Consider the following 20099-nt stretch of genomic DNA (forward strand, 5'->3'; position numbering starts at 1 on the left):
TAAATATTCAAATTTAAATTTTTAAATTTTATAATTTAAAGTTTTAATAATTAAATTTTTAAAATTTATTATTTAAAATTTATAATTTTATAATTTAAAGTTTTAATAATTAAATTTTTAAAATTTAGTATTTAAATTTTTAAATTTTAAAATTTAAAGTTTTAATAATTAAATATTTAAAAGTTAGTATTTAAATTTATAAACTTTAAAATTTTAAGCTTTAATAATTAAATTTTTAAAATTTGGTATTTAAATATTTAAATTTTAAAATTTAAAGTTTTAATAATTTAATTTTTAAAATTTAGTATTTAAATTTTTAAATTTTATAATTTAAAATTTTAATAAAAATATTTTTAAAATTTAGTATTTAAATTTTTAAATTTTTAAATTTTAAAATTTAAAGTTTTAATAATTAAATTTTTAAAATTTAGTATTTAAATTTTTAAATTTTAAAATTTAAAATTTTAATAAATAAATTTTTAAAATATAGTATTTAAATTTTTAAAGTTTTAATTTTGAAGTTTTAATAATTAAATTTTTAAAATTTAGTATTTAAATTTATAAATTTTAAAATTTAAAGCTTTAAAATTAAATTTTTAGAATTTAGTATTTAAATATTTAAATTTTAAAATTTAAAGGTTTAATAATTAAATTTTTAAAATTTAGTATTTAAATTTTTAAATTTTTAAAATTTAGTATTTAAATTTTTAAATTTTGAAATTTAAATTTTTAAATTTTAAAATTTAAAATTTTAATAATTAAATTTTTAAAAGTTAGAATTTAAATTTATAAATTTTAAAATTTTAAGCTTTAATAATAAAATTTTTTAAATTTAGTAATTAAATATTTAAATTTTAAAATTTAAAGTTTTAATAATTAAATTTTTAAAATTTAGTATTCAAATTTATAAATTTTAAAGTTTATAGCTTTAATAATTAAATTTTTAAAATTTAGTATTTAAATATATAAATTTTTAAAATTTAGTATTTAAATTTAAAAATTTTAAAATTTATAGCTTTAATAATTAAATTTTTAAAATTTAGTATTTAAATATTTAAATTTTAAAATTTATTATTTAAATTTTTAAATTTCAAAATTTAAAATTTTAATAAATAAATTTTTAAAATTTAGTATTTAAATTTTTAAATTTTTAAATTTTAAAATTTAAAGTTTTAATAATTAAATTTTTAAAATTAAGTATTTAAATTTATAAACTTTAAAATTTTAAGCTTTAATAATTAAATTTTTAAAATTTAGTATTTAAATATTTAAATTTTAAAATTTGAAGTTTAAATAATTTAATTTTTAAAATTTAGTTTTTAAATTTTTAAATTTTATAATTTAAAATATTAATAAAAATATTTTTAAAATTTAGTATTTAAATTTTTAAATTTTTAAATTTTAAAATTTAAAGTTTTAATAATTAAATTTTTAAAATTTAGTATTTAAATTTTTAAATTTTAAAATTTAAAATTTTAATAAATAAATTTTTAAAATATAGTATTTAAATTTTTAAAGTTTTAATTTTGAAGTTTTAATAATTAAATTTTTAAAATTTAGTATTTAAATTTATAAATTTTAAAATTTAAAGCTTTAAAATTAAATTTTTAGAATTTAGTATTAAAATATTTAAATTTTAAAATTTAAAGGTTTAATAATTAAATTTTTAAAATTTAGTATTTAAATTTTTAAATTTTTAAAATTTAGTATTTAAATTTTTAAATTTTGAAATTTAAATTTTTAAATTTTAAAATTTAAATTTTTAAATTTTAAAATTTAAATTTTTAAATTTTAAAATTTAAATTTTTAAATTTTAAAATTTAAAGTTTTAATAATTAAATTTTTAAAATTTAGTATTTAAATTTTTAAATTTTAAAATTTAGTATTTAAATTTTTAACTTTTAAAATTTAAAGGTTTAGTAATTAAATTTTTAAAATTTAGTATTTAAATTTTTAAATTTTAAAATTTAAATTTTTAAATTCTAAAATTTAAAGTTTTAATAATTAAATTTTTAAAATTTAGTATTTAAATTTTTAAATTTTAAAATTTAAATTTATAAATATTCAAATTTAAATTTTTAAATTTTATAATTTAAAGTTTTAATAATTAAATTTTTAAAATTTATTATTTAAAATTTAAAATTTTATAATTTAAAGTTTTAATAATTAAATTTTTAAAATTTAGTATTTAAATTTTTAAATTTTAAAATTTAAAGTTTTAATAATTAAATATTTAAAAGTTAGTATTTAAATTTATAAACTTTAAAATTTTAAGCTTTAATAATTAAATTTTTAAAATTTGGTATTTAAATATTTAAATTTTAAAATTTAAAGTTTTAATAATTTAATTTTTAAAATTTAGTATTTAAATTTTTAAATTTTATAATTTAAAATTTTAATAAAAATATTTTTAAAATTTAGTATTTAAATTTTTAAATTTTTAAATTTTAAAATTTAAAGTTTTAATAATTAAATTTTTAAAATTTAGTATTTAAATTTTTAAATTTTAAAATTTAAAATTTTAATAAATAAATTTTTAAAATATAGTATTTAAATTTTTAAAGTTTTAATTTTGAAGTTTTAATAATTAAATTTTTAAAATTTAGTATTTAAATTTATAAATTTTAAAATTTAAAGCTTTAAAATTAAATTTTTAGAATTTAGTATTTAAATATTTAAATTTTAAAATTTAAAGGTTTAATAATTAAATTTTTAAAATTTAGTATTTAAATTTTTAAATTTTTAAAATTTAGTATTTAAATTTTTAAATTTTGAAATTTAAATTTTTAAATTTTAAAATTTAAAATTTTAATAATTAAATTTTTAAAAGTTAGAATTTAAATTTATAAATTTTAAAATTTTAAGCTTTAATAATAAAATTTTTTAAATTTAGTAATTAAATATTTAAATTTTAAAATTTAAAGTTTTAATAATTAAATTTTTAAAATTTAGTATTTAAATTTATAAATTTTAAAGTTTATAGCTTTAATAATTAAATTTTTAAAATTTAGTATTTAAATATATAAATTTTTAAAATTTAGTATTTAAATTTATAAATTTTAAAATTTATAGCTTTAATAATTAAATTTTTAAAATTTAGTATTTAAATATTTAAATTTTAAAATTTATTATTTAAATTTTTAAATTTCAAAATTTAAAATTTTAATAAATAAATTTTTAAAATTTAGTATTTAAATTTTTAAATTTTTAAATTTTAAAATTTAAAGTTTTAATAATTAAATTTTTAAAATTAAGTATTTAAATTTATAAACTTTAAAATTTTAAGCTTTAATAATTAAATTTTTAAAATTTAGTATTTAAATATTTAAATTTTAAAATTTGAAGTTTAAATAATTTAATTTTTAAAATTTAGTTTTTAAATTTTTAAATTTTATAATTTAAAATATTAATAAAAATATTTTTAAAATTTAGTATTTAAATTTTTAAATTTTTAAATTTTAAAATTTAAAGTTTTAATAATTAAATTTTTAAAATTTAGTATTTAAATTTTTAAATTTTAAAATTTAAAATTTTAATAAATAAATTTTTAAAATATAGTATTTAAATTTTTAAAGTTTTAATTTTGAAGTTTTAATAATTAAATTTTTAAAATTTAGTATTTAAATTTATAAATTTTAAAATTTAAAGCTTTAAAATTAAATTTTTAGAATTTAGTATTAAAATATTTAAATTTTAAAATTTAAAGGTTTAATAATTAAATTTTTAAAATTTAGTATTTAAATTTTTAAATTTTTAAAATTTAGTATTTAAATTTTTAAATTTTGAAATTTAAATTTTTAAATTTTAAAATTTAAAATTTTAATAATTAAATTTTTAAAAGTTAGAATTTAAATTTATAAATTTTAAAATTTTAAGCTTTAATAATAAAATTTTTTAAATTTAGTAATTAAATATTTAAATTTTAAAATTTAAAGTTTTAATAATTAAATTTTTAAAATTTAGTATTTAAATTTATAAATTTTAAAGTTTATAGCTTTAATAATTAAATTTTTAAAATTTAGTATTTAAATATATAAATTTTTAAAATTTAGTATTTAAATTTATAAATTTTAAAATTTATAGCTTTAATAATTAAATTTTTAAAATTTAGTATTTAAATATTTAAATTTTAAAATTTATTATTTAAATTTTTAAATTTCAAAATTTAAAATTTTAATAAATAAATTTTTAAAATTTAGTATTTAAATTTTTAAATTTTTAAATTTTAAAATTTAAAGTTTTAATAATTAAATTTTTAAAATTAAGTATTTAAATTTATAAACTTTAAAATTTTAAGCTTTAATAATTAAATTTTTAAAATTTAGTATTTAAATATTTAAATTTTAAAATTTGAAGTTTTAATAATTTAATTTTTAAAATTTAGTTTTTAAATTTTTAAATTTTATAATTTAAAATATTAATAAAAATATTTTTAAAATTTAGTATTTAAATTTTTAAATTTTTAAATTTTAAAATTTAAAGTTTTAATAATTAAATTTTTAAAATTTAGTATTTAAATTTTTAAATTTTAAAATTTAAAATTTTAATAAATAAATTTTTAAAATATAGTATTTAAATTTTTAAAGTTTTAATTTTGAAGTTTTAATAATTAAATTTTTAAAATTTAGTATTTAAATTTATAAATTTTAAAATTTAAAGCTTTAAAATTAAATTTTTAGAATTTAGTATTTAAATATTTAAATTTTAAAATTTAAAGGTTTAATAATTAAATTTTTAAAATTTAGTATTTAAATTTTTAAATTTTTAAAATTTAGTATTTAAATTTTTAAATTTTGAAATTTAAATTTTTAAATTTTAAAATTTAAAATTTTAATAATTAAATTTTTAAAAGTTAGAATTTAAATTTATAAATTTTAAAATTTTAAGCTTTAATAATAAAATTTTTTAAATTTAGTAATTAAATATTTAAATTTTAAAATTTAAAGTTTTAATAATTAAATTTTTAAAATTTAGTATTTAAATTTATAAATTTTAAAGTTTATAGCTTTAATAATTAAATTTTTAAAATTTAGTATTTAAATATATAAATTTTTAAAATTTAGTATTTAAATTTATAAATTTTAAAATTTATAGCTTTAATAATTAAATTTTTAAAATTTAGTATTTAAATATTTAAATTTTAAAATTTATTATTTAAATTTTTAAATTTCAAAATTTAAAATTTTAATAAATAAATTTTTAAAATTTAGTATTTAAATTTTTAAATTTTTAAATTTTAAAATTTAAAGTTTTAATAATTAAATTTTTAAAATTAAGTATTTAAATTTATAAACTTTAAAATTTTAAGCTTTAATAATTAAATTTTTAAAATTTAGTATTTAAATATTTAAATTTTAAAATTTGAAGTTTAAATAATTTAATTTTTAAAATTTAGTTTTTAAATTTTTAAATTTTATAATTTAAAATATTAATAAAAATATTTTTAAAATTTAGTATTTAAATTTTTAAATTTTTAAATTTTAAAATTTAAAGTTTTAATAATTAAATTTTTAAAATTTAGTATTTAAATTTTTAAATTTTAAAATTTAAAATTTTAATAAATAAATTTTTAAAATATAGTATTTAAATTTTTAAAGTTTTAATTTTGAAGTTTTAATAATTAAATTTTTAAAATTTAGTATTTAAATTTATAAATTTTAAAATTTAAAGCTTTAAAATTAAATTTTTAGAATTTAGTATTTAAATATTTAAATTTTAAAATTTAAAGGTTTAATAATTAAATTTTTAAAATTTAGTATTTAAATTTTTAAATTTTTAAAATTTAGTATTTAAATTTTTAAATTTTGAAATTTAAATTTTTAAATTTTAAAATTTAAAATTTTAATAATTAAATTTTTAAAAGTTAGAATTTAAATTTATAAATTTTAAAATTTTAAGCTTTAATAATAAAATTTTTTAAATTTAGTAATTAAATATTTAAATTTTAAAATTTAAAGTTTTAATAATTAAATTTTTAAAATTTAGTATTTAAATTTATAAATTTTAAAGTTTATAGCTTTAATAATTAAATTTTTAAAATTTAGTATTTAAATATATAAATTTTTAAAATTTAGTATTTAAATTTATAAATTTTAAAATTTATAGCTTTAATAATTAAATTTTTAAAATTTAGTATTTAAATATTTAAATTTTAAAATTTATTATTTAAATTTTTAAATTTCAAAATTTAAAATTTTAATAAATAAATTTTTAAAATTTAGTATTTAAATTTTTAAATTTTTAAATTTTAAAATTTAAAGTTTTAATAATTAAATTTTTAAAATTAAGTATTTAAATTTATAAACTTTAAAATTTTAAGCTTTAATAATTAAATTTTTAAAATTTAGTATTTAAATATTTAAATTTTAAAATTTGAAGTTTTAATAATTTAATTTTTAAAATTTAGTTTTTAAATTTTTAAATTTTATAATTTAAAATATTAATAAAAATATTTTTAAAATTTAGTATTTAAATTTTTAAATTTTTAAATTTTAAAATTTAAAGTTTTAATAATTAAATTTTTAAAATTTAGTATTTAAATTTTTAAATTTTAAAATTTAAAATTTTAATAAATAAATTTTTAAAATATAGTATTTAAATTTTTAAAGTTTTAATTTTGAAGTTTTAATAATTAAATTTTTAAAATTTAGTATTTAAATTTATAAATTTTAAAATTTAAAGCTTTAAAATTAAATTTTTAGAATTTAGTATTTAAATATTTAAATTTTAAAATTTAAAGGTTTAATAATTAAATTTTTAAGATTTAGTATTTAAATTTTTAAATTTTTAAAATTTAGTATTTAAATTTTTAAATTTTGAAATTTAAATTTTTAAATTTTAAAATTTAGTATTTAAATTTTTAACTTTTAAAATTTAAAGGTTTAGTAATTAAATTTTTGAAATTTAGTATTTAAATTTTTAAATTTTAAAATTTCAATTTTTAAATTCTAAAATTTAAAGTTTTAATAATTAAATTTTTAAAATTTAGTATTAAAATTTTTAAATTTTAAAATTTAAAGTTTTAATAATTAAATTTTTAAAAGTTAGAATTTAAATTTATAAATTTTAAAATTTTAAGCTTTAATAATAAAATTTTTAAAATTTAGTATTTAAATATTTAAATTTTATAATTTAAAGTTTTAATAATAATATTTTTAAAATTTAGTATTTAAATTTTTAAATTTTAAAATTTAAAGTTTTAATAATTAAATTTTTAAAATTTAGTATTTAAATTTTTAAATTTTAAAATTTAAAATTTTAATAATTAAATTTATAAAAGTTAGAATTTAAATTATATAAATTTTAAAATTTTAAGCTTGAATAATAAAATTTTTGAAATTTAGTATTTAAATATTTAAATTTTATAATTTATTGTTTTAATAATTATATTTTTAAAATTTAGTATTTAAATTTTTAAATTTTAAAATTTATAGCTTTAATAATTAAATTTTTAAAATTTAGTATTTAAATTTATAAATTTTAAAATTTAAAGCTTTAAAATTAAATTTTTAGAATTTAGTATTTAAATATTTAAATTTTAAAATTTAAAGGTTTAATAATTAAATTTTTAAAATTTAGTATTTAAATTTTTAAATTTTAAAATTTAAAATTTTAATAAATAAATTTTTAAAATATAGTATTTAAATTTTTAAAGTTTTAATTTTGAAGTTTTAATAATTAAATTTTTAAAATTTAGTATTTAAATTTATAAATTTTAAAATTTAAAGCTTTAAAATTAAATTTTTAGAATTTAGTATTTAAATATTTAAATTTTAAAATTTAAAGTTTTAATAATTAAATTTTTAAAATTTAGTATTTAAATTTTTAAATTTTGAAATTTAAATTTTTAAATTTTAAAATTTAGTATTTAAATTTTTAACTTTTAAAATTTAAAGGTTTAGTAATTAAATTTTTGAAATTTAGTATTTAAATTTTTAAATTTTAAAATTTCAATTCTTAAATTCTAAAATTTAAAGTTTTAATAATTAAATTTTTAAAATTTAGTATTAAAATTTTTAAATTTTAAAATTTAAAGTTTTAATAATTAAATTTTTAAAAGTTAGAATTTAAATTTATAAATTTTAAAATTTTAAGCTTTAATAATAAAATTTTTAAAATTTAGTATTTAAATATTTAAATTTTATAATTTAAAGTTTTAATAATAAAATTTTTAAAATTTAGTATTTAAATTTTTAAATTTTAAAATTTAAAGTTTTAATAATTAAATTTTTAAAATTTAGTATTTAAATTTTTAAATTTTAAAATTTAAAATTTTAATAATTAAATTTATAAAAGTTAGAATTTAAATTTATAAATTTTAAAATTTTAAGCTTTAATAATAAAATTTTTGAAATTTAGTATTTAAATATTTAAATTTTATAATTTATAGTTTTAGTAATTAAATTTTTAAAATTTAGTATTTAAATTTTTAAATTTTAAAATTTATAGCTTTAATAATTAAATTTTTAAAATTTAGTATTTAAATTTTTAAATTTTAAAATTTAAAATTTTAATAAATAAATTTTTAAAATATATTAGTTAAATTTTTAAAGTTTTAATAATTAAATTTTTAAAATTTACTATTTAAATTTATAAATTTTAAAATTTAAAGCTTTAATAATTAAATTGTTAGAATTTAGTATTTAAATATTTAAATTTTTAAATTTTTAAAATTTAAAGTTTTTATAATTAAATTTTTTAAATTTAGTATTTAAATTTTTAAATTTTAAAATTTAAAATTTTAATAAATAAATTTTTAAAATTTAGTATTTAAATTTTTAAATTTTTAAATTTTAAAATTTAAAGTTTTAATAATTAAATTTTTAAAATTTAGTATTTAAATTTTTAAATTTTAAAATTTAAAGTTTTAATAATTAAATTTTTAAAAGTTAGAATTTAAATTTATAAATTTTAAAATTTTAAGCTTTAATAATAAAATTTTTAAAATTTAGTATTTAAATATTTAAATTTTATAATTAAAAGATTTAATAATTAAATTTTTAAAATTTAGTATTTAAATTTTTAAATTTTAAAATTTAAAGTTTTAATATTTATATTTTTAAAATTTAGTATTTAAATTTTTAAATTTTAAAATTTAAAGTTTTAATAATTAAATTTTTAAAATTTAGTATTTAAATTTTTAAATTTTAAAATTTAAAATTTTAATAATTAAATTTATAAAAGTTAGAATTTAAATTTATAAATTTTAAAATTTTAAGCTTTAATAATAAAATTTTTAAAATTTAGTATTTAAATATTTAAATTTTATAATTTATAGTTTTAATAATTAAATTTTTAAAATTTAGTATTTAAATTTTTAAATTTTTAAATTTTAAAATTTAATGTTTTAATAATTAAATTTTTAAAATTTAGTATTTAAATTTATAAACTTTAAAATTTTAAGCTTTAATAATTAAATTTTTAAAATTTAGTATTTAAATATTTAAATTTTAAAATTTAAAGTTTTAATAATTTAATTTTTAAAATTTATTATTTAAATTTTTAAATTTTATAATTTAAAATTTTAATAAAAATATTTTTAAAATTTAGTATTTAAATTTTTAAATTTTTAAATTTTAAAATTTAAAGTTTTAATAATTAAATTTTTAAAATTTAGTATTTAAATTTTTAAATTTTAAAATTTAAAATTTTAATAAATAAATTTTTAAAATATAGTATTTAAATTTTTAAAGTTTTAATTTTGAAGTTTTAATAATTAAATTTTTAAAATTTAGTATTTAAATTTATAAATTTTAAAATTTAAAGCTTTAAAATTAAATTAGTATTTAAATTTTAAAATTTAAAGGTTTAATAATTAAATTTTTAAAATTTAGTATTTAAATATATAAATTTTAAAATTTTAAGCTTTAATAATAAAATTTTTAAAATTTAGTATTTAAATATATAAATTTTAAAATTTAAAGTTTTAATAATTAAATTTTTAAAATTTAGTATTTAAATTTATAAATTTTAAAATTTATAGCTTTAATAATTAAATTTTTAAAATTTAGTATTTAAATATTTAAATTTTTAAAATTTAGTATTTAAATTTATAAATTTTAAAATTTATAGCTTTAATAATTAAATTTTTAAAATTTAGTATTTAAATATTTAAATTTTAAAATTTAAAGTTTTAATAATTAAATTTTTAAAATTTATTATTTAAATTTTTAAATTTTAAAATTTAAAATTTTAATAAATAAATTTTTAAAATTTAGTATTTAAATTTTTAAATTTTTAAATTTTTAAATTTTAAAATTTAAAGTTTTAATAATTAAATTTTTAAAATTTAGTATTTAAATTTATAAACTTTAAAATTTTAAGCTTTAATAATTAAATTTTTAAAATTTAGTATTTAAATATTTAAATTTTAAAATTTAAAGTTTTAATAATTTAATTTTTAAAATTTAGTATTTAAATTTTTAAATTTTATAATTTAAAATATTAATAAAAATATTTTTAAAATTTAGTATTTAAATTTTTAAATTTTAAAATTTAAAGTTTTAATAATTAAATTTTTAAAATTTAGTATTTAAATTTTTAAATTTTAAAATTTAAAATTTTAATAAATAAATTTTTAAAATATAGTATTTAAATTTTTAAAGTTTTAATTTTGAAGTTTTAATAATTAAATTTTTAAAATTTAGTATTTAAATTTATAAATTTTAAAATTTAAAGCTTTAAAATTAAATTTTTAGAATTTAGTATTTAAATATTTAAATTTTAAAATTTAAAGGTTTAATAATTAAATTTTTAAAATTTAGTATTTAAATTTTTAAATTTTTAAAATTTAGTATTTAAATTTTTAAATTTTGAAATTTAAATTTTTAAATTTTAAAATTTAGTATTTAAATTTTTAACTTTTAAAATTTAAAGGTTTAGTAATTAAATTTTTGAAATTTAGTATTTAAATTTTTAAATTTTAAAATTTCAATTTTTAAATTCTAAAATTTAAAGTTTTAATAATTAAATTTTTAAAATTTAGTATTAAAATTTTTAAATTTTAAAATTTAAAGTTTTAATAATTAAATTTTTAAAAGTTAGAATTTAAATTTATAAATTTTAAAATTTTAAGCTTTAATAATAAAATTTTTAAATTTTATTTAAATTTTATAATTTAAAATTTTAATAATTAAATTTTTAAAATTTAGTATTTAAATTTTTAAATTTTAAAATTTAAAGTTTTAATAATTAAATTTTTAAAATTTAGTATTTAAATTTTTAAATTTTAAAATTTAAAATTTTAATAATTAAATTTATAAAAGTTAGAATTTAAATTTATAAATTTTAAAATTTTAAGCTTTAATAATAAAATTTTTGAAATTTAGTATTTAAATATTTAAATTTTATAATTTATAGTTTTAATAATTAAATTTTTAAAATTTAGTATTTAAATTTTTAAATTTTAAAATTTATAGCTTTAATAATTAAATTTTTAAAATTTAGTATTTAAATTTTTAAATTTTAAAATTTAAAATTTTAATAAATAAATTTTTAAAATATATTATTTAAATTTTTAAAGTTTTAATAATTAAATTTTTAAAATTTACCATTTAAATTTATAAATTTTAAAATTTAAAGCTTTAATAATTAAATTGTTAGAATTTAGTATTTAAATATTTAAATTTTAAAATTTAAAGTTTTAATAATTAAATTTTTAAAATTTGGTATTTAAATTTTTAAATTTTTAAATTTTTAAAATTTAAAGTTTTTATAATTAAATTTTTTAAATTTAGTATTTAAATTTTTAAATTTTAAAATTTAAAATTTTAATAAATAAATTTTTAAAATTTAGTATTTAAATTTTTAAATTTTTAAATTTTAAAATTTAAAGTTTTAATAATTAAATTTTTAAAATTTAGTATTTAAATTTTTAAATTTTAAAATTTAAAGTTTTAATAATTAAATTTTTAAAAGTTAGAATTTAAATTTATAAATTTTAAAATTTTAAGCTTTAATAATAAAATTTTTAAAATTTAGTATTTAAATATTTAAATTTTATAATTTAAAGATTTAATAATTAAATTTTTAAAATTTAGTATTTAAATTTTTAAATTTAAAGTTTTAATATTTAAATTTTTAAAATTTAGTATTTAAATTTTTAAATTTTAAAATTTAAAGTTTTAATAATTAAATTTTTAAAATTTAGTATTTAAATTTTTAAATTTTAAAATTTAAAATTTTAATAATTAAATTTATAAAAGTTAGAATTTAAATTTATAAATTTTAAAATTTTAAGCTTTAATAATAAAATTTTTAAAATTTAGTATTTAAATATTTAAATTTTATAATTTATAGTTTTAATAATTAAATTTTTAAAATTTAGTATTTAAATTTTTAAATTTTTAAATTTTAAAATTTAAATTTTTAAATTTTAAAATTTAAAGTTTTAATAATTAAATTTTTAAAATTTAGTATTTAAATTTATAAATTTTAAAATTTATAGCTTTAATAATTAAATATTTAAAATTTAGTATTTAAATATTTAAATTTTAAAATTTAAAGTTTCAATAATTAAATTTTTAAAATTTAGTATTTAAATTTTTAAATTTTAAAATTTAAAATTTTAATAAAAATATTTTTAAAATTTAGTATTTAAATTTTTAAATTTTAAAATTTAAAGTTTTAATAATTAAATTTTTAAAATTTAGTATTTAAATTTTTAAATTTTAAAATTTAAAATTTTAATAATTAAATTTATAAAAGTTAGAATTTAAATTTATAAATTTTAAAATTTTAAGCTTTAATAATAAAATTTTTGAAATTTAGTGTTTAAATATTTAAATTTTATAATTTATAGTTTTAATAATTAAATTTTTAAAATTTAGTATTTAAATTTTTAAATTTTAAAATTTATAGCTTTAATAATTAAATTTTTAAAATTTAGTATTTAAATTTTTAAATTTTAAAATTTAAAATTTTAATAAATAAATTTTTAAAATATATTATTTAAATTTTTAAAGTTTTAATAATTAAATTTTTAAAATTTACTATTTAAATTTATAAATTTTAAAATTTAGAGCTTTAATAATTAAATTGTTAGAATTTAGTATTTAAATATTTAAATTTTAAAATTTAAAGTTTTAATAATTAAATTTTTAAAATTTAGTATTTAAATTTTTAAATTTTTAAATTTTTAAAATTTAAAGTTTTTATAATTAAATTTTTTAAATTTAGTATTTAAATTTTTAAATTTTTAAATTTAAAATTTTAATAAATAAATTTTTAAAATTTAGTATTTAAATTTTTAAATTTTTAAATTTTAAAATTTAAAGTTTTAATAATTAAATTTTTAAAATTTAGTATTTAAATTTTTAAATTTTAAAATTTAAAGTTTTAATAATTAAATTTTTAAAAGTTAGAATTTAAATTTATAAATTTTAAAATTTTAAGCTTTAATAATAAAATTTTTAAAATTTAGTATTTAAATATTTAAATTTTATAATTAAAAGATCTAATAATTAAATTTTTAAAATTTAGTATTTAAATTTTTAAATTTTAAAATTTAAAGTTTTAATATTTATATTTTTAAAATTTAGTATTTAAATTTTTAAATTTTAAAATTTAAAGTTTTAAAAATTAAATTTTTAAAATTTAGTATTTAAATTTTTAAATTTTAAAATTTAAAATTTTAATAATTAAATTTATAAAAGTTAGAATTTAAATTTATAAATTTTAAAATTTTAAGCTTTAATAATAAAATTTTTAAAATTTAGTATTTAAATATTTAAATTTTATAATTTATAGTTTTAATAATTAAATTTTTAAAATTTAGTATTTAAATTTTTAAATTTTTAAATTTTAAAATTTAATGTTTTAATAATTAAATTTTTAAAATTTAGTATTTAAATTTATAAACTTTAAAATTTTAAGCTTTAATAATTAAATTTTTAAAATTTAGTATTTAAATATTTAAATTTTAAAATTTAAAGTTTTAATAATTTAATTTTTAAAATTTAGTATTTAAATTTTTAAATTTTATAATTTAAAATTTTAATAAAAATATTTTTAAAATTTAGTATTTAAATTTTTAAATTTTTAAATTTTAAAATTTAAAGTTTTAATAATTAAATTTTTAAAATTTAGTATTTAAATTTTTAAATTTTAAAATTTAAAATTTTAATAAATAAATTTTTAAAATATAGTATTTAAATTTTTAAAGTTTTAATTTTGAAGTTTTAATAATTAAATTTTTAAAATTTAGTATTTAAATTTATAAATTTTAAAATTTAAAGCTTTAAAATTAAATTAGTATTTAAATTTTAAAATTTAAAGGTTTAATAATTAAATTTTTAAAATTTAGTATTTAAATTTTTAAATTTTTAAAATTTAGTATTTAAATTTTTAAATTTTGAAATTTAAATTTTTAAATTTTTAAATTTAAAATTTTAATAATTAAATTTTTAAAAGTTAGAATTTAAATTTATAAATTTTAAATTTTTAAAGTTTTAATAATTAAATTTTTAAAATTTACTATTTAAATTTATAAATTTTAAAATTTAGAGCTTTAATAATTAAATTGTTAGAATTTAGTATTTAAATATTTAAATTTTAAAATTTAAAGTTTTAATAATTAAATTTTTAAAATTTAGTATTTAAATTTTTAAATTTTTAAATTTTTAAAATTTAAAGTTTTAATAATTAAATTTTTAAAATTTAGTATTTAAATTTTTAAATTTTAAAATTTAAAGTTTTAATATTTATATTTTTAAAATTTAGTATTTAAATTTTTAAATTTTAAAATTTAAAGTTTTAATAATTAAATTTTTAAAATTTAGTATTTAAATTTTTAAATTTTAAAATTTAAAATTTTAATAATTAAATTTATAAAAGTTAGAATTTAAATTTATAAATTTTAAAATTTTAAGCTTTAATAATAAAATTTTTAAAATTTAGTATTTAAATATTTAAATTTTATAATTTATAGTTTTAATAATTAAATTTTTAAAATTTAGTATTTAAATTTTTAAATTTTTAAATTTTAAAATTTAATGTTTTAATAATTAAATTTTTAAAATTTAGTATTTAAATTTATAAACTTTAAAATTTTAAGCTTTAATAATTAAATTTTTAAAATTTAGTATTTAAATATTTAAATTTTAAAATTTAAAGTTTTAATAATTTAATTTTTAAAATTTATTATTTAAATTTTTAAATTTTATAATTTAAAATTTTAATAAAAATATTTTTAAAATTTAGTATTTAAATTTTTAAATTTTTAAATTTTAAAATTTAAAGTTTTAATAATTAAATTTTTAAAATTTAGTATTTAAATTTTTAAATTTTAAAATTTAAAATTTTAATAAATAAATTTTTAAAATATAGTATTTAAATTTTTAAAGTTTTAATTTTGAAGTTTTAATAATTAAATTTTTAAAATTTAGTATTTAAATTTATAAATTTTAAAATTTAAAGCTTTAAAATTAAATTAGTATTTAAATTTTAAAATTTAAAGGTTTAATAATTAAATTTTTAAAATTTAGTATTTAAATATATAAATTTTAAAATTTTAAGCTTTAATAATAAAATTTTTAAAATTTAGTATTTAAATATATAAATTTTAAAATTTAAAGTTTTAATAATTAAATTTTTAAAATTTAGTATTTAAATTTATAAATTTTAAAATTTATAGCTTTAATAATTAAATTTTTAAAATTTAGTATTTAAATATTTAAATTTTTAAAATTTAGTATTTAAATTTATAAATTTTAAAATTTATAGCTTTAATAATTAAATTTTTAAAATTTAGTATTTAAATATTTAAATTTTAAAATTTAAAGTTTTAATAATTAAATTTTTAAAATTTATTATTTAAATTTTTAAATTTTAAAATTTAAAATTTTAATAAATAAATTTTTAAAATTTAGTATTTAAATTTTTAAATTTTTAAATTTTTAAATTTTAAAATTTAAAGTTTTAATAATTAAATTTTTAAAATTTAGTATTTAAATTTATAAACTTTAAAATTTTAAGCTTTAATAATTAAATTTTTAAAATTTAGTATTTAAATATTTAAATTTTAAAATTTAAAGTTTTAATAATTTAATTTTTAAAATTTAGTATTTAAATTTTTAAATTTTATAATTTAAAATATTAATAAAAATATTTTTAAAATTTAGTATTTAAATTTTTAAATTTTAAAATTTAAAGTTTTAATAATTAAATTTTTAAAATTTAGTATTTAAATTTTTAAATTTTAAAATTTAAAATTTTAATAAATAAATTTTTAAAATATAGTATTTAAATTTTTAAAGTTTTAATTTTGAAGTTTTAATAATTAAATTTTTAAAATTTAGTATTTAAATTTATAAATTTTAAAATTTAAAGCTTTAAAATTAAATTTTTAGAATTTAGTATTTAAATATTTAAATTTTAAAATTTAAAGGTTTAATAATTAAATTTTTAAAATTTAGTATTTAAATTTTTAAATTTTTAAAATTTAGTATTTAAATTTTTAAATTTTGAAATTTAAATTTTTAAATTTTAAAATTTAGTATTTAAATTTTTAACTTTTAAAATTTAAAGGTTTAGTAATTAAATTTTTGAAATTTAGTATTTAAATTTTTAAATTTTAAAATTTCAATTTTTAAATTCTAAAATTTAAAGTTTTAATAATTAAATTTTTAAAATTTAGTATTAAAATTTTTAAATTTTAAAATTTAAAGTTTTAATAATTAAATTTTTAAAAGTTAGAATTTAAATTTATAAATTTTAAAATTTTAAGCTTTAATAATAAAATTTTTAAATTTTATTTAAATTTTATAATTTAAAATTTTAATAATTAAATTTTTAAAATTTAGTATTTAAATTTTTAAATTTTAAAATTTAAAGTTTTAATAATTAAATTTTTAAAATTTAGTATTTAAATTTTTAAATTTTAAAATTTAAAATTTTAATAATTAAATTTATAAAAGTTAGAATTTAAATTTATAAATTTTAAAATTTTAAGCTTTAATAATAAAATTTTTGAAATTTAGTATTTAAATATTTAAATTTTATAATTTATAGTTTTAATAATTAAATTTTTAAAATTTAGTATTTAAATTTTTAAATTTTAAAATTTATAGCTTTAATAATTAAATTTTTAAAATTTAGTATTTAAATTTTTAAATTTTAAAATTTAAAATTTTAATAAATAAATTTTTAAAATATATTATTTAAATTTTTAAAGTTTTAATAATTAAATTTTTAAAATTTACCATTTAAATTTATAAATTTTAAAATTTAAAGCTTTAATAATTAAATTGTTAGAATTTAGTATTTAAATATTTAAATTTTAAAATTTAAAGTTTTAATAATTAAATTTTTAAAATTTGGTATTTAAATTTTTAAATTTTTAAATTTTTAAAATTTAAAGTTTTTATAATTAAATTTTTTAAATTTAGTATTTAAATTTTTAAATTTTAAAATTTAAAATTTTAATAAATAAATTTTTAAAATTTAGTATTTAAATTTTTAAATTTTTAAATTTTAAAATTTAAAGTTTTAATAATTAAATTTTTAAAATTTAGTATTTAAATTTTTAAATTTTAAAATTTAAAGTTTTAATAATTAAATTTTTAAAAGTTAGAATTTAAATTTATAAATTTTAAAATTTTAAGCTTTAATAATAAAATTTTTAAAATTTAGTATTTAAATATTTAAATTTTATAATTTAAAGATTTAATAATTAAATTTTTAAAATTTAGTATTTAAATTTTTAAATTTAAAGTTTTAATATTTAAATTTTTAAAATTTAGTATTTAAATTTTTAAATTTTAAAATTTAAAGTTTTAATAATTAAATTTTTAAAATTTAGTATTTAAATTTTTAAATTTTAAAATTTAAAATTTTAATAATTAAATTTATAAAAGTTAGAATTTAAATTTATAAATTTTAAAATTTTAAGCTTTAATAATAAAATTTTTAAAATTTAGTATTTAAATATTTAAATTTTATAATTTATAGTTTTAATAATTAAATTTTTAAAATTTAGTATTTAAATTTTTAAATTTTTAAATTTTAAAATTTAAATTTTTAAATTTTAAAATTTAAAGTTTTAATAATTAAATTTTTAAAATTTAGTATTTAAATTTATAAATTTTAAAATTTATAGCTTTAATAATTAAATATTTAAAATTTAGTATTTAAATATTTAAATTTTAAAATTTAAAGTTTCAATAATTAAATTTTTAAAATTTAGTATTTAAATTTTTAAATTTTAAAATTTAAAATTTTAATAAAAATATTTTTAAAATTTAGTATTTAAATTTTTAAATTTTAAAATTTAAAGTTTTAATAATTAAATTTTTAAAATTTAGTATTTAAATTTTTAAATTTTAAAATTTAAAATTTTAATAATTAAATTTATAAAAGTTAGAATTTAAATTTATAAATTTTAAAATTTTAAGCTTTAATAATAAAATTTTTGAAATTTAGTGTTTAAATATTTAAATTTTATAATTTATAGTTTTAATAATTAAATTTTTAAAATTTAGTATTTAAATTTTTAAATTTTAAAATTTATAGCTTTAATAATTAAATTTTTAAAATTTAGTATTTAAATTTTTAAATTTTAAAATTTAAAATTTTAATAAATAAATTTTTAAAATATATTATTTAAATTTTTAAAGTTTTAATAATTAAATTTTTAAAATTTACTATTTAAATTTATAAATTTTAAAATTTAGAGCTTTAATAATTAAATTGTTAGAATTTAGTATTTAAATATTTAAATTTTAAAATTTAAAGTTTTAATAATTAAATTTTTAAAATTTAGTATTTAAATTTTTAAATTTTTAAATTTTTAAAATTTAAAGTTTTTATAATTAAATTTTTTAAATTTAGTATTTAAATTTTTAAATTTTTAAATTTAAAATTTTAATAAATAAATTTTTAAAATTTAGTATTTAAATTTTTAAATTTTTAAATTTTAAAATTTAAAGTTTTAATAATTAAATTTTTAAAATTTAGTATTTAAATTTTTAAATTTTAAAATTTAAAGTTTTAATAATTAAATTTTTAAAAGTTAGAATTTAAATTTATAAATTTTAAAATTTTAAGCTTTAATAATAAAATTTTTAAAATTTAGTATTTAAATATTTAAATTTTATAATTAAAAGATCTAATAATTAAATTTTTAAAATTTAGTATTTAAATTTTTAAATTTTAAAATTTAAAGTTTTAATATTTATATTTTTAAAATTTAGTATTTAAATTTTTAAATTTTAAAATTTAAAGTTTTAAAAATTAAATTTTTAAAATTTAGTATTTAAATTTTTAAATTTTAAAATTTAAAATTTTAATAATTAAATTTATAAAAGTTAGAATTTAAATTTATAAATTTTAAAATTTTAAGCTTTAATAATAAAATTTTTAAAATTTAGTATTTAAATATTTAAATTTTATAATTTATAGTTTTAATAATTAAATTTTTAAAATTTAGTATTTAAATTTTTAAATTTTTAAATTTTAAAATTTAATGTTTTAATAATTAAATTTTTAAAATTTAGTATTTAAATTTATAAACTTTAAAATTTTAAGCTTTAATAATTAAATTTTTAAAATTTAGTATTTAAATATTTAAATTTTAAAATTTAAAGTTTTAATAATTTAATTTTTAAAATTTAGTATTTAAATTTTTAAATTTTATAATTTAAAATTTTAATAAAAATATTTTTAAAATTTAGTATTTAAATTTTTAAATTTTTAAATTTTAAAATTTAAAGTTTTAATAATTAAATTTTTAAAATTTAGTATTTAAATTTTTAAATTTTAAAATTTAAAATTTTAATAAATAAATTTTTAAAATATAGTATTTAAATTTTTAAAGTTTTAATTTTGAAGTTTTAATAATTAAATTTTTAAAATTTAGTATTTAAATTTATAAATTTTAAAATTTAAAGCTTTAAAATTAAATTAGTATTTAAATTTTAAAATTTAAAGGTTTAATAATTAAATTTTTAAAATTTAGTATTTAAATTTTTAAATTTTTAAAATTTAGTATTTAAATTTTTAAATTTTGAAATTTAAATTTTTAAATTTTTAAATTTAAAATTTTAATAATTAAATTTTTAAAAGTTAGAATTTAAATTTATAAATTTTAAAATTTTTAGCTTTAA

This window comes from Aethina tumida, chromosome 1, assembly GCF_024364675.1.
Source record: "Aethina tumida isolate Nest 87 chromosome 1, icAetTumi1.1, whole genome shotgun sequence".
Classification (NCBI taxonomy): Eukaryota; Metazoa; Arthropoda; class Insecta; order Coleoptera; family Nitidulidae; genus Aethina; species Aethina tumida.